This window comes from Silurus meridionalis, chromosome 6 (assembly GCF_014805685.1).
Source record: "Silurus meridionalis isolate SWU-2019-XX chromosome 6, ASM1480568v1, whole genome shotgun sequence".
NCBI classification, from domain to species: domain Eukaryota; kingdom Metazoa; phylum Chordata; class Actinopteri; order Siluriformes; family Siluridae; genus Silurus; species Silurus meridionalis.
Genome location: NC_060889.1, coordinates 31929060 through 31941559, shown reverse-complemented (window position 1 = coordinate 31941559; position 12500 = coordinate 31929060). Strand labels below are relative to the sequence as shown.

Genomic DNA, 12500 nt, shown 5'->3' with positions numbered 1-12500 from the left:
CTGACATGGGTTTTCAAACTATTGCTCTGCCAATTAATTCAATTCAATTCATTTTTATTTGTATAGCGCTTTTTAAAAATCTCTTTTCTTATGAACATTCATGTTCCTGCTCAGACCTCAAAACATCTGCTAGATCACCGTTTATGGATGATTAGTTAAAACTGACCTACTGTTCCTCCCAGATTGATCCCTGTTTAAATATCTTGTGATCTTCTTGAATAACCTTTAAATTTTGCTCAACCATTGACAATCATCTGTCCTTTTCTTCACACAATGTTAATCTGACACACTCATGTCCAGTCCTCCTTCAAATCATCAGTCCATTTCTCTCCACACAGGATGGTCAGGTGCTTGTCTTGGTCCAGGTCTGCCTCTGAGGACTATCTGACTTCTGCATCTGATACAGTATGCAGCATTTGTTTTCAACCTTCGAAAGTTCTCCAACCCCAGTGATTTACTCCTCCACTGGCATAATAGATCTTCTGATTAGATCCCATTTAAAATTCTGGTCACTTAATCCTTCTATCTATTAGGGTTCAAGGAAGACCTCCATCAAAACTCTTCTCTGATCTAGAACCATGATGGTGGAATGACCTTCTCCTTGATGCCTGGAAATATTTAAGACACTAGTAGTCTTCAAACTGCATCTGTGAATTTATCTGGAAGTCATGTGAACTGGACCCTAATTTGGTTGGATCAAAATGTGATCCAGAGTTGAAGATCCTGCCCTCCATTATAAAAGCCTTGTTGAGGGACAAGAGGTAGGTGAGAGTGGGGGAGGGAGGTGTCAGGAGTAAGGGATGTAACTACCCCAGAGAAGGAGAGTAAGGTGAGAGGGTGTCATAGTATTAGAGGAGTAAAATCAGCAGATGTGGGAGTAGATGGAGGGGTTGTTAAGTGTGGCTTCTCTGGTGGATGTGTGAGAGGCGGTCTTGATCTTCTGGAGATGGATGAAAGAGCAGCATGAAAAATAGAAGACCTCCACCAAGGATCTTCCACCTGGACATAGATTGTATCCCTCACTCCTCTTTCAAAATATCAAACATGCGAACCTTTTCCTCGTTAAAAATATCCTTCAGATGCAGGCGGATTCTGTTCTTTCTTTCTTTCTTTCTTTCTTTCTTTCTTTCTTTCTTTCTTTCTTTCTTTCCTTCCTTTCTTCTGTTCCTGTGGTGTTGCTTCTTCTGTGTAGTGGTTGTCTAAAGCCCTACCTATTCTGTACTTAGACTGATGTTGGTCTTAGATGGTGGTCCACCATGCACCAGTATCAGCGTGGATTTATTGCTAGACTTCAAAGAACTTTTGTAAATCCCTCTGGATTAAGGCCACGTGGTGTAAGTGTTCTACCCAGTATGCTGCAGCAATAATGTACATTTATGAATGAGGAAGAGCGGCGCTGAAGCTGAACATCCTCCATTCGTCCTCGTTGTGTAGATCTGCTCTAACTGAATAAACATGATTGGAAGCAGAAGCAGATGAGAGAAGATTGGTCACAATGGGCAAGAATGAGAAACAAAAGAAAATGGGACTACTGAGAGTGGTGCGATTTAAGCGAGCTGACCGAACAGTGTTGTCGTTACACAACCACACGTGCTACACACACTATACCCACACACTACGCATGCTACACACATGCTACACACTACAGTACAATGTAATTGTATAAATATACATAAAAAACCCCTTGAAAGAATTTCACACAAGCAAAAGCTCACATCCGTTTCTGGAGGTCAGTTTTAATTAAAAGTGAGGATCAGAGATTGTATGTAATTTATCACAACTAAGGACATGTTTCAAATATATAGAAGCATTTTTAAAGCCATTCAGACGAGATAAAAGGCTCCAGTCGCACATAAACGAGGTCTGAGTGTTTTAAAATTAAAAGGATTTCACATTCATATCATGTTTTGGAACCGTGTTTTTTTTTTTTCTTCAAACTGCATTGCTGCCTCTATAATCAGTTCCACTCTCTCTGCCTATTTGAGGTCCTGGAACAATTGAGAACAATCAGCAGACACAAATATCATCATTGGAATATTGTTAGAGATGACTGAGATTTTAGAAAACCAAAAATCTCACCGAGCCGATGTTCTGTTCATCCGGATACTTCGCTGCATTTACAGCAGATTTCCGTATCGAAACTACATGCACAAACATATCACCTGATTTTTCCAAACACGTGGATACATTTTTCTTCTCTTGAACCAGGAGATTCAAACCTATAACTAGCTCAATTATGCTTCCCTACAAAGCCAAAAATCACCTCTACTGTCCAAATTGTCTAGAGGTTCTTAAATTAACAAAAATTTGGTACATTGTGGAAAATGAAAATAATAGTAGAATACAATAATTAGCAAATTTTATAATCCCATATTTTATTCACAATAGAACCTAAAAAACATATCAATGGTATCAAGTGTTATTAAAATGAAACAGTCTCAGAAATATGAGGTCACACAAAGGTAAGTAAGATGATTGGGGATAAATATTGTATCTCGAGGTAAAGATAAGCGGAACTTCACTAATCTGTAAAAGATTATGTCTACAAACTGTGGAACAATTTCAGAATAATGTTCTTCAACATCAAACAACAAAACAGTTGAATATCTTATTATTTACTGAACATAATATCAGACGTTTCAATGCATCTGGAGAAATCTCTGTGCACAGAGGTATGTGAACACTGTTCTCCATGTTGTACACAAATGCAGGTTAAATCTTTATCATGCAATGAAGAAGGCACGAGTAAACATGGTCCAGAAATTCCACCATCCTCTTTGGGTCAAAATGCTGTGGTCATACAAATCTAAATTGAAATTTCTTTTTGCAAATCATGGATACCATGTCCTCCGGACTAAAGAGGAGAGGGACTATCTGGCATGTTGTCAGCCCTCAGTTCAAAATCCTGCATCTCTGATGGTATGGCGGTGCATTAGTGCCTGTGGAATGGGCATCTTGTACATTTGGAAAGGCTCCATCAATGCTAAATGCTATATACAGGTTTTAGAGCAACAAATGCTTTCATCCAGAAAACGTCTTTTTCAGGGAAGATCTTCCATATTTAAGACAATACTAGAAAATACAAGACAATGCTAACTGCATACTGCATCTATTACAATAGCATGACATCGTACAAGAAGAGTCCAGGTAAACTGACCTGCCTGCAATCTAGACCAGTCATTTAAAAACATTAAGTGCATCAATAATTAAACAAAAAAATACAACAAAAGACACCCAGAAGTGTTGAGCAGCTCGAATCCTGTATCAGATACATTACTCTCCCAAAATTTTAGCAACTGCTCTCCTCAGTTCCCAGATGTATACGGACACAAGACGTGACGCTTCACAGTTGCATCATCATTGCATATCATTACATTCTGTTTTTATTTGCATTTTGCACAGTCCCAACTTTTTTGGAATTGGGGTTTGTCTCCTAACAGAATTTCAGACTGATAGTATTCTTCATATTCTTCATATATAGTCGTGTCCAAGATGGCGGCGTCCAAGATGGCGGCGCGGCAGTAGCTCGCAGCGGCCGCTCCGGACCCAAAATGGTGCTAACGTTATTCTGTAGCCCGCCCTACACAACACATGGGCATCGGAGCAACCGGTGTCCCTGTGTACAACCGAAAAACATTGATAGAACTCAGAAACAACCCAAACAACACCATAAATGACGACCTGCAGCAGAAGCTACGCGACCTCGGCGTGCTCCGAGAACCAGGCCTCCAGACCTCGGCATCGCCTGCGGAGGACGGACGGAGGAGGGGGAATCGGAAGCGTTGCACAAGGAAGCAGAAACGCGGAAAGCGAGCGGGTGCTAATGCTAGGCTAAAAGCAAACCCTAGCCGGCCCGCTCTACCATCACTACTGCTGGCAAATGTCTGCTCCCTGGACAATAAATTAGACTACATCAGACTCCAACAAGCTACTCGGCGTGAGTACAGACACTGCTGCGTTTTTGTGTTTACTGAGACGTGGCTGAGCGACAGAGTTCCGGACGCCGCCATACAGCTGGACGGGCTAGCTGCGTTTCGTGCCGACAGAAATGCAGCTCTGTGCGGTAAGACTCGCGGCGGCGGTCTGTGTGTTTACATCAACACGGAATGGTGTAAGAACTCTGTGCTTGTTTCTACCTACTGCTCATCGCTGCTGGAGTTTATTGTTGTGAGATGTAGACCTTTTTATTTACCCCGGGAATTCACCACCGCTATTGTGCTCGGAGTGTACATACCACCTAGCGCTAATGCTAAGGAAGCGCTCAGCGTGCTCTGGGACCATTAGCGAACTTCAAAACACACACCCTGACGGACTGTTTATAGTCGCCGGAGATTTTAATCATGCAAATCTCAGGACTGTGCTTCCCAAATTCTATCAGAATGTGGACTTTGCAACCAGAGGAGAAAACACGCTGGATGTTGTTTACACAAACATCCGGGGCGCATACCGGGCGAAGCCCCGCCCCCACCTCGGGTACTCAGACCACATCTCTGTTATGCTGATCCCAGCATACAGACCACTCAGCAGGCGTTCAAGACCAGCTCAAAAACAAGTGAGAACCTGGCCAGCAGGATCCATGTCTGCTCTCCAGGACTGTTTTGAATGCACTGACTGGGACATGTTCAGGGAAGCTGCAACCAATGGCGATTTCATCAACTTGGAGGAGTACACGTCAACAGTGACCAGTTACATCGGCAAGTGCATTGACGACGTGACTACCTCCAGGACCATCACTATACGCTCCAACCAGAAGCCATGGATGACCGCCAAGGTTCGTGCGCTGCTAAAACAAGAGACTCTGCCTTCAGAGCAGGGGACAAGACGGCCTTAAAAACAGCAAGGGCCAAACTGTCCCGTGCTATCAGAGAGGCGAAGCGCGCACACGCCAAGAGAATCCATGGCCACTTCCAGGACAGCGGAGACACCCGGCGCATGTGGCAGGGCATCCAGGCGATCACGAATTACAAGACCACATCACCTGCTTGTGACCGTGACGCCTCCCTTCCAGATGCGCTGAATGACTTCTACGCCCGGTTCGAGGTGCAGAACAACGTGGTGGCGAGGAAGACGATCCCTCCTCCCAGTGACCAGGTGCTCTGTCTAACCACAGCTGAAGTGAGGAAAACTCTATGCAGAGTTAACCCACGGAAGTCTGCTGGACCAGACAACATTCCTGGCAGAGTGCTCAGGGAATGTGCAGAACAACTAGCAGATGTCTTCACTGACATCTTCAACATCTCCCTGAGCAGCGCCACTGTTCCTTCGTGCCTCAAGATGACGACCATCATTCCTGTGCCAAGAAGTCTTCTGTGTCCTGCCTCAATGACTATCGTCCGTTGCACTCACACCCATCATGATGAAGTGCTTCGAGAGGCTTGTCATGAGGCACATAAAGACCCAGCTCCCACCCGCACTGGACCCCATGCAGTTTGCGTATCGTCCAAACCGCTCCACGGACGATGCCATCTCCACAACCCTCCATCTGGCCCTCACCCATCTGGATAACAAGGACTCTTATGTAAGGATGCTGTTCATAGACTTCAGTTCAGCATTCAACACAATCATTCCCCAGCACCTGATCGAGAAGCTGAGCCTACTGGGCCTGAACACCTCTCTGCAACTGGATCCTGGACTTCCTGACCGAGAGACCTCAGTCAGTCCGGATCGGGAACAGCATCTCCAGCACCACCACACTGAGCACTGGGGCCCCTCAGGGCTGTGTGCTCAGTCCACTGCTGTTCACTCTGCTGACTCACGACTGTGCTCCAATGCACAGCTCGAATCATATCATCAAGTTTGCTGATGACACGACCGTGGTGGGTCTAATCAGCAAGAACGACGAGTCAGCATACAGAGAGGAGGTGCAACGGCTAACAGCCTGGTGTGGAGCCAACAACCTGTCTCTGAACGTGGACAAAACCAAAGAGATGGTTGTTGACTTCAGAAGAGCACAGAGTGACCATTCTCCACTGTTCATCGATGGATCTTCAGTGGAGATCGTCAAGAGCACCAAATTCCTTGGTGTTCATCTGGCGGATAACCTCACCTGGTCACTTAACACCAGCTCCATCACCAAGAAAGCCCAGCAGCGTCTCTACTTCCTGAGAAGGCTGAGGAAAGCCCATCTCCCTCCCCCCATCCTGACCATGTTCTATAGAGGGACCATCGAGAGCATCGTGAGCAGCTGCATCACTGCCTGGTTTGGGAATTGCACCGTCTCGGATCGCAAGACCCTACAGAGGATAGTGAGGACAGCTGAGAAGATCATCGGAGTCTCTCTCCCCTCTATCATGGACATTTACACCACACACTGCATCCGCAAAGCAAACAGCATTGTGGACGACCACACACACCCATCACACACATACTTCACCCTCCTACCATCAGGAAAACGGTTCCGAAGCATTCGGGCCGCCACAACAAGACTGTGTAACAGTTTTTTCCCGCAAGCCGTCAGGCTCCTGAACAAACATCTGGACTGAACTCTCTCTCTCACACACACACACACACACACACACACACACACACACACACACACACACACAACTGAGTGACTGTGCACAACCGGACTCAACACACATACACTTCACACACCCAGGTCTCAGCACCATTCACACCTCTCATTATAGCATAATGTTTACATGCCGTTTGTTGCTGATCTCCGGAACTTGCTCTATTTGCACATTATTCTGTGAATCCATTGGTCACTGTTCACTTTATCTTGATTGCTGCTACCATATTTTTTTACACTATTATAGGATTGCAAAATTCTGTTTATATTTGTTTACATTTCTGCTACTGTGCACCTTATCCTGTCACGACAAGTTTTACTGGCGGAGCTACTGCTGCTTTTATTTTTATATTTTGTGTATTTTGTATTGTTCTGCACTGTCTTGTGTTGTCTTTTGCACTGTTTGCACCAGTTGCACACATGCACTTTATGTGGCGAGGATCTTAGTTCCTGGCCCTGTGTTCTTCTGTACTGTGACTGTTGTTTTTATGTTGTTTTATGTAGCACCTGGGTTCAGGAGAAACGTTGTCTCATTTCACTGTATACTGCATCAGCTATATATGGTTGAAATGACAATAAAAGCTTCTTGACTTGACTTGACTTGACTTGACTCTTCATCTGTGTTCTAAGGAACCAGCATCCGAACGTATTTATTCATGGAGACTTTAAAGCACTGTGTAAGTCACTCTGGATAAGTGTCTTGCTAAATGCTAATGTAAATGTAGTCAGAGAAACAACCAAGATTGCAGGAATAACACTGAACATGATGCTAATACAAATGAGCTTTTTTGTCAGGGTTAATCAAATCCCATGCATTGTTTCAGGACCAAAATATTCGTGCCATCAGACCCGAGAAGATTTATGCTTCCAATTATCTGCTGTGTCTCCAACTTCCAATACGGCTCAGAACTCCTCCATAAAGTATAGATAGAAAGTTTCTTCACCCATCTGAGCTGTGAATATCCAGTTCATGCTGCGATACCCTTAGCCTCTTTAAACAACCCAAACCAAATATCTTAACTGATCTTAACAACATCAGGTTCCTTGTCATCCTTCCTGCTTGTTTATTTTTTTGAGTGTTCTTCAGTGTATTACTACATGCTGTTAGAAAGAGCAAAACATTTCCCCTTTCTGGCATTCGTTAACGTGCAGACACACTCTACTGCACCTCCCGCTCCTTCATCTCCATGTAAGGCCCTCGCTGACGTACCGTCCCGCTCGTCACGTCATTTACACCAGGAGATAAAGAACTTCACACCCTGCTCCGAATCTCACACAATGCAAAGCTCCTGGCTCCTCTGAGAGACACATGGCATGTTCACACACCACTTCACAGCCTCCACTCAGAGCTGCAGCAATTTTACCTTCTGCATGCATTGAGGTTTTATCAAAAAAACTAAAATATCAAACCCAAAGCAGGGGTTCAGACAAAATATTTGAAATGTGTTTTATTGCTTACTGTAGGAAATTTTTCCTCAGTAAGGATGGAGCAGGAATGTGCACCAACTCCAGTTGTGTCCCACCTCAAAAAGATTTTGGAACTACAAAGACTCCGATCTTGCAAGGATCCCGAGGAATTTAAATGATGTACCCCTCCATTTGTGTCTCACCTCATGAAGATTTGGGCTTCAAAGAGAAGATGCCGACTGAGCTAAGACACCGAGCCATCTAAAGATGTACCATCTCCAGTTGTGTCGCCTCTCATTAAGATTTCTGACCTTCTGAAAGAAGATGCTGACTTGCCAAGGATCATGAGCCACCTAAAGATGTACCAGCTCCAGTTAGATCCTACTTCAGGAAGATTTTGACCTTAAAAGAGAAAATGCTGACCCCATGAGAATCCCGAGCCATCTAGAGATGTTCCAGCTCCATTTGTGTCACACCTCAATTAACATTGGGCTTAATTACTACTCAAAATTAATTTCTACACATGCTGTTTCTCAGTTTAAAGGCATGGAGGATTTAGTGTTGAATCTATAATGATCTCAGATTTCATGATTTGCTCAGGAGCTCCTGGTTCCACAACTCAAACTGACTGTAAAAAAGGATGTTATTCATAATCACACACTCAGGTACTCATGATATTTCACTCTCCAACATTTGTATTGTTTTAACGATTTATAATCATAGTCTTGGTGTCACCCAGATGAGGATGGTTTCCTTTGTTGAGTCTGGTTCCTCTCAAGGTTTCTTCCTCCTACTATCTGAGGGAATGTTTTTGCCACAGTCGCCCCGGGTAAACAAAGTGTATTTTTGTTCTATAATTCTTGAATTCTGTAAAACTGCTTTAAGACAATGTCCATTGTAAAAATAGAATCGAATCAAATCGTCTTCTTCAAAAAGTTCATCACTTGTGGACAACTTTCCTGATTCCCCCCCTCACTGGTTTCTTGGTGTCAGAAATGGGATTCGCCTCCACATACTCATCTGGGAATGTGCTGAAGAGTTTTTACTAACAGGTTAGGATACATCAATTTGGTTAACATTTAGACACGACTGCACTTCTTACAATATCCATTACAATAACTTTTATTTATCGACCCTCCTTTTCTCGCTGGCACAACAGAACTTCTGAAAAAACGCAATCAAGAGGTTGAAGTTTTCTCTGCTGTGATTTTTGTCCGTGTTGCTTTTTCTGCAAACGCAGCATTTATTAAACTGTTTCAAACAGTGTCATGGCACGGGGCTGAAATTTTCTCCTTACGCTGGCTTTTTTTCCCATCAGGCCTCGGGACAGCTCTAACAATAGGCAATAATATCGCTGTCGCTTTCAGCGCATAGTTCAAAACAAGGAGCGACGCTTCTGCTGGAAGTGCTGATGCTCCGAATGTGGCCGGAGCTGGAGAGAAAGTTTAAGATGAAGAAAAAGCTGTGAGGTCCTGAGGGAGGGAAGAGGTTTGAGCGTATCACGTAACACAGCCGTGTCCGTGTAATCATCCAGGAACACGCTCGAGGTGAGGATTGGCAAACTTTCTGCTCTCCACCTTATCGGAATCAGGAGATAAAAATAATCCTGGTGTAGGCAGAAGAGGAGGAGTGAGGGAGCGAAAGAGGAACGTGTTCTTCATTTATAGCTCCACTTATCAACTCCCTCGTCTATTTTTACTCACTGAACACAGTGTTATTTCAGAGTGCTGAACCCCCAGGGCTTCACACCTCGCGCTAATCATCAGAGAATGAGGCACGTTTGAGACGCTGCAGGAGCAAAGCCACAGACAAAGAGAGCGAGAAAAACGAGATTAGAGAGAAAAAAGAGAGAGTGAAGAACTGGGAGAGACAGAAGAAAGAGACAAAGAGAAGGAGAGCGATGGTTCAAAGCACATTTACGCACATCAGCGCTTTAACCCCTGTAGAGAAAACAAAGAGGAACCGTGTCGAGAACATTCCCAAAATACACGCAATAAACCTTCAAGAGCTTTGCATTTCAGGAGGAGGAGCTAATAGACTTTAATGTAGAAGAAGGAGGAGCTTATAGATATTACAATGTACGGAGGAGGAGCTTACAATTTTCAGATTAAAGGAAGAGCCTTTAGACATTATAGGAGGAGGAGCCTATGGATGTTAAGATGATAGGAGAAGGAGGTTATAGGTCGCAATATGATAGGAGGAAAAGCCTATGGGTATCAAGATATCAGAAGGAGAAGACCATTATAGACCATAATGTGGTAGGAGGAGAAGCTTATAGGTCTCAAGATGGCAGGACCGTATTATAGCTGGATGGCAGAAGAAGGAGCTTACTGGTATCAGGATATCAGGAGAAGGATCTTGGACCTCAGGCTTGCAGGAGGAGGAACAAATAGACCTCAATGTGGTAGGAGGAGGAGCTTATAGACCTCAATGTGGTAGGAGGAATATCTTATAGATCTCTGCATGGTGGAAGGAGGAGTTTAATGGTAGCAGGAAAGCAGGAAGAACTTATAGACTTCAACATGGTAGGAGAAGGAGAGCTTATGGTTATCAGGATATAAGGGGAGGAGCTTAAAGACATCAGCATGCAAGGAAGAAAAACTACAAGGTATGAGGATATCAGAAAAAGGATTAATTAAAATTGTGAAAGAAGGATCCTTGGCCTTGTAGTCTTGAGGAACCAGGAGAAGAACAATGGAGAGAGAACATCCCTGAGGAGCACCAGAGCCTATAGTGAAGGTCTTGGATGTGATTGTGTTTATTCATGGATCTCTCTCTACAAGTGCAGGTCTAGAATCTTTCTCTCTGTTCTTTCTAACGTTCCTGTGACATCATTATTATCTAACTCTTACACACACACACACACACACACACACACACACACACACAAATAATAATAATAATCCTAACCAATAAGAAGTTTAGTTTGTACTCCTTCTTTCTTGTAATCGCAAAGAGAATTACAAACATCTCAAATTACACACACACACACACACACACACACACACACACACACACACACACACACACACTAAGCAAAGAACAAAAGCTCCAGCTCATTAACAGGAGTGTGTGATAACGGTCATTATGGAAAAGAGCAATGATGCAGCAAATCTGATGACAACACACACACACACACACACACACACACACACACACACACACACACACACACACACACAGTTAATTTACATTTATCAGTTTTAAAAAAACTTCCCCTAACTACAACTTCAGGGTGAGAATGAAGAAAGAAGAATGAAAAGAAACCTTAAAACCATCTCACAAGACCTCCTCAAGTTCCTCTCAGATATCTGCAGTCATTAACATGGAACTCCGAACCGAGGAAGGAACCTTATCCTGAAGAAACCTACTCCAGATACCTCCCTCAACATATTTTGATCTTAGACAGAAGATCCTCAAAGATCTAATTAAGGAGCTCTATTCTGTAAGATCTGCCATCAGTCCTCATCCTCCTCAACCCCTCAGCAGGCTTTCACATGGTCAATCTCGTCCATCTAATCAAGTCTAACCTCTTCTCCATCATTCATGCCTTGAATGTTGGTCAAATCAGGTGCCACGGAGGAGATCTACATCTACTTCAGATCTGCTTCTGTTCTCCATCTACACAGGATCTCAGTGAGGTCATATCTTCACATTTTCCTATGACACTTAACTCATCCTCTCCTCCTTTCTTCAGACACTTGTTTCTCAGCTCAGATCTCCACACGTCTGGCTGACATTTAATTATCAATGCGTAATCTCAGGAGGATTGAGTTGCTCTTCACTCCTGGAGATTCATCACCAAATCAGAGTCTTATGATCTCTCTGGAGAACTCTGAGGTCTCATCATCTCTCACTGCATATGGTTATGAGGTTTTCTGGACATCGTGCTGGTTTGTTGTATTTGATATTATACTACCCTCAACAACATCTGCAGAACTTAATCCAGATAATTATCAGGAGCAGAAGAAAAGGAAGAAGAATGAAAAGAGGATGTTTTCAAACAGCAGAAATGGAAGACATTGATGAATATTGTTGAGCAGGTCTTAGAGCTGGCGTGTGATTGGCTGAGTGCAACACCGTTCTCACCACTCAGTGGTTCCTCACATCTCACAGGTTCTCAAGTCTTACTGGTTCCTCACATCTCACAGGTTCTTAAGTCTCATTGGTTCCTCACATCTCACAGGTTCTTAAGTCTCACTGGTTCCTTACATCTCACAGGTTCTTAAGTCTCACTGGTTCTTCACATCTCACAGGTTCTTAAGTCTCACTGGTTCCTCACATCTCACAGGTTCTTAAGTCTCACTGGTTCCTCACCTCTCACAGGTTCTTAAGTCTCACTGGTTCCTCACATCTCACAGGTTCTTAAGTCTCACTGGTTCCTCACATCTCACAGGTTCTTAAGTCTCATTGGTTCCTCACATCTCACAGGTTCTTAAGTCTCACTGGTTCCTCACCTCTCACAGGTTCTTAAGTCTCACTGGTTCCTCACATCTCACAGGTTCTTAAGTCTCACTGGTTCCTCACATCTCACAGGTTCTTAAGTCTCACTGGTTCCTCACCTCTCACAGGCAGAAGTGGG

The 12500-nt window shown here is 43.8% G+C and overlaps 1 protein-coding gene across 2 annotated transcripts in view; it reads right to left on the bottom strand.

The window, feature by feature from the left end:
- Window positions 1–12500, bottom strand: part of LOC124387712 (corticotropin-releasing factor receptor 2) — a 69931-nt gene that overhangs the window by 53532 nt on the left and 3899 nt on the right. The gene's annotated exons all lie outside the window — the stretch shown is intronic.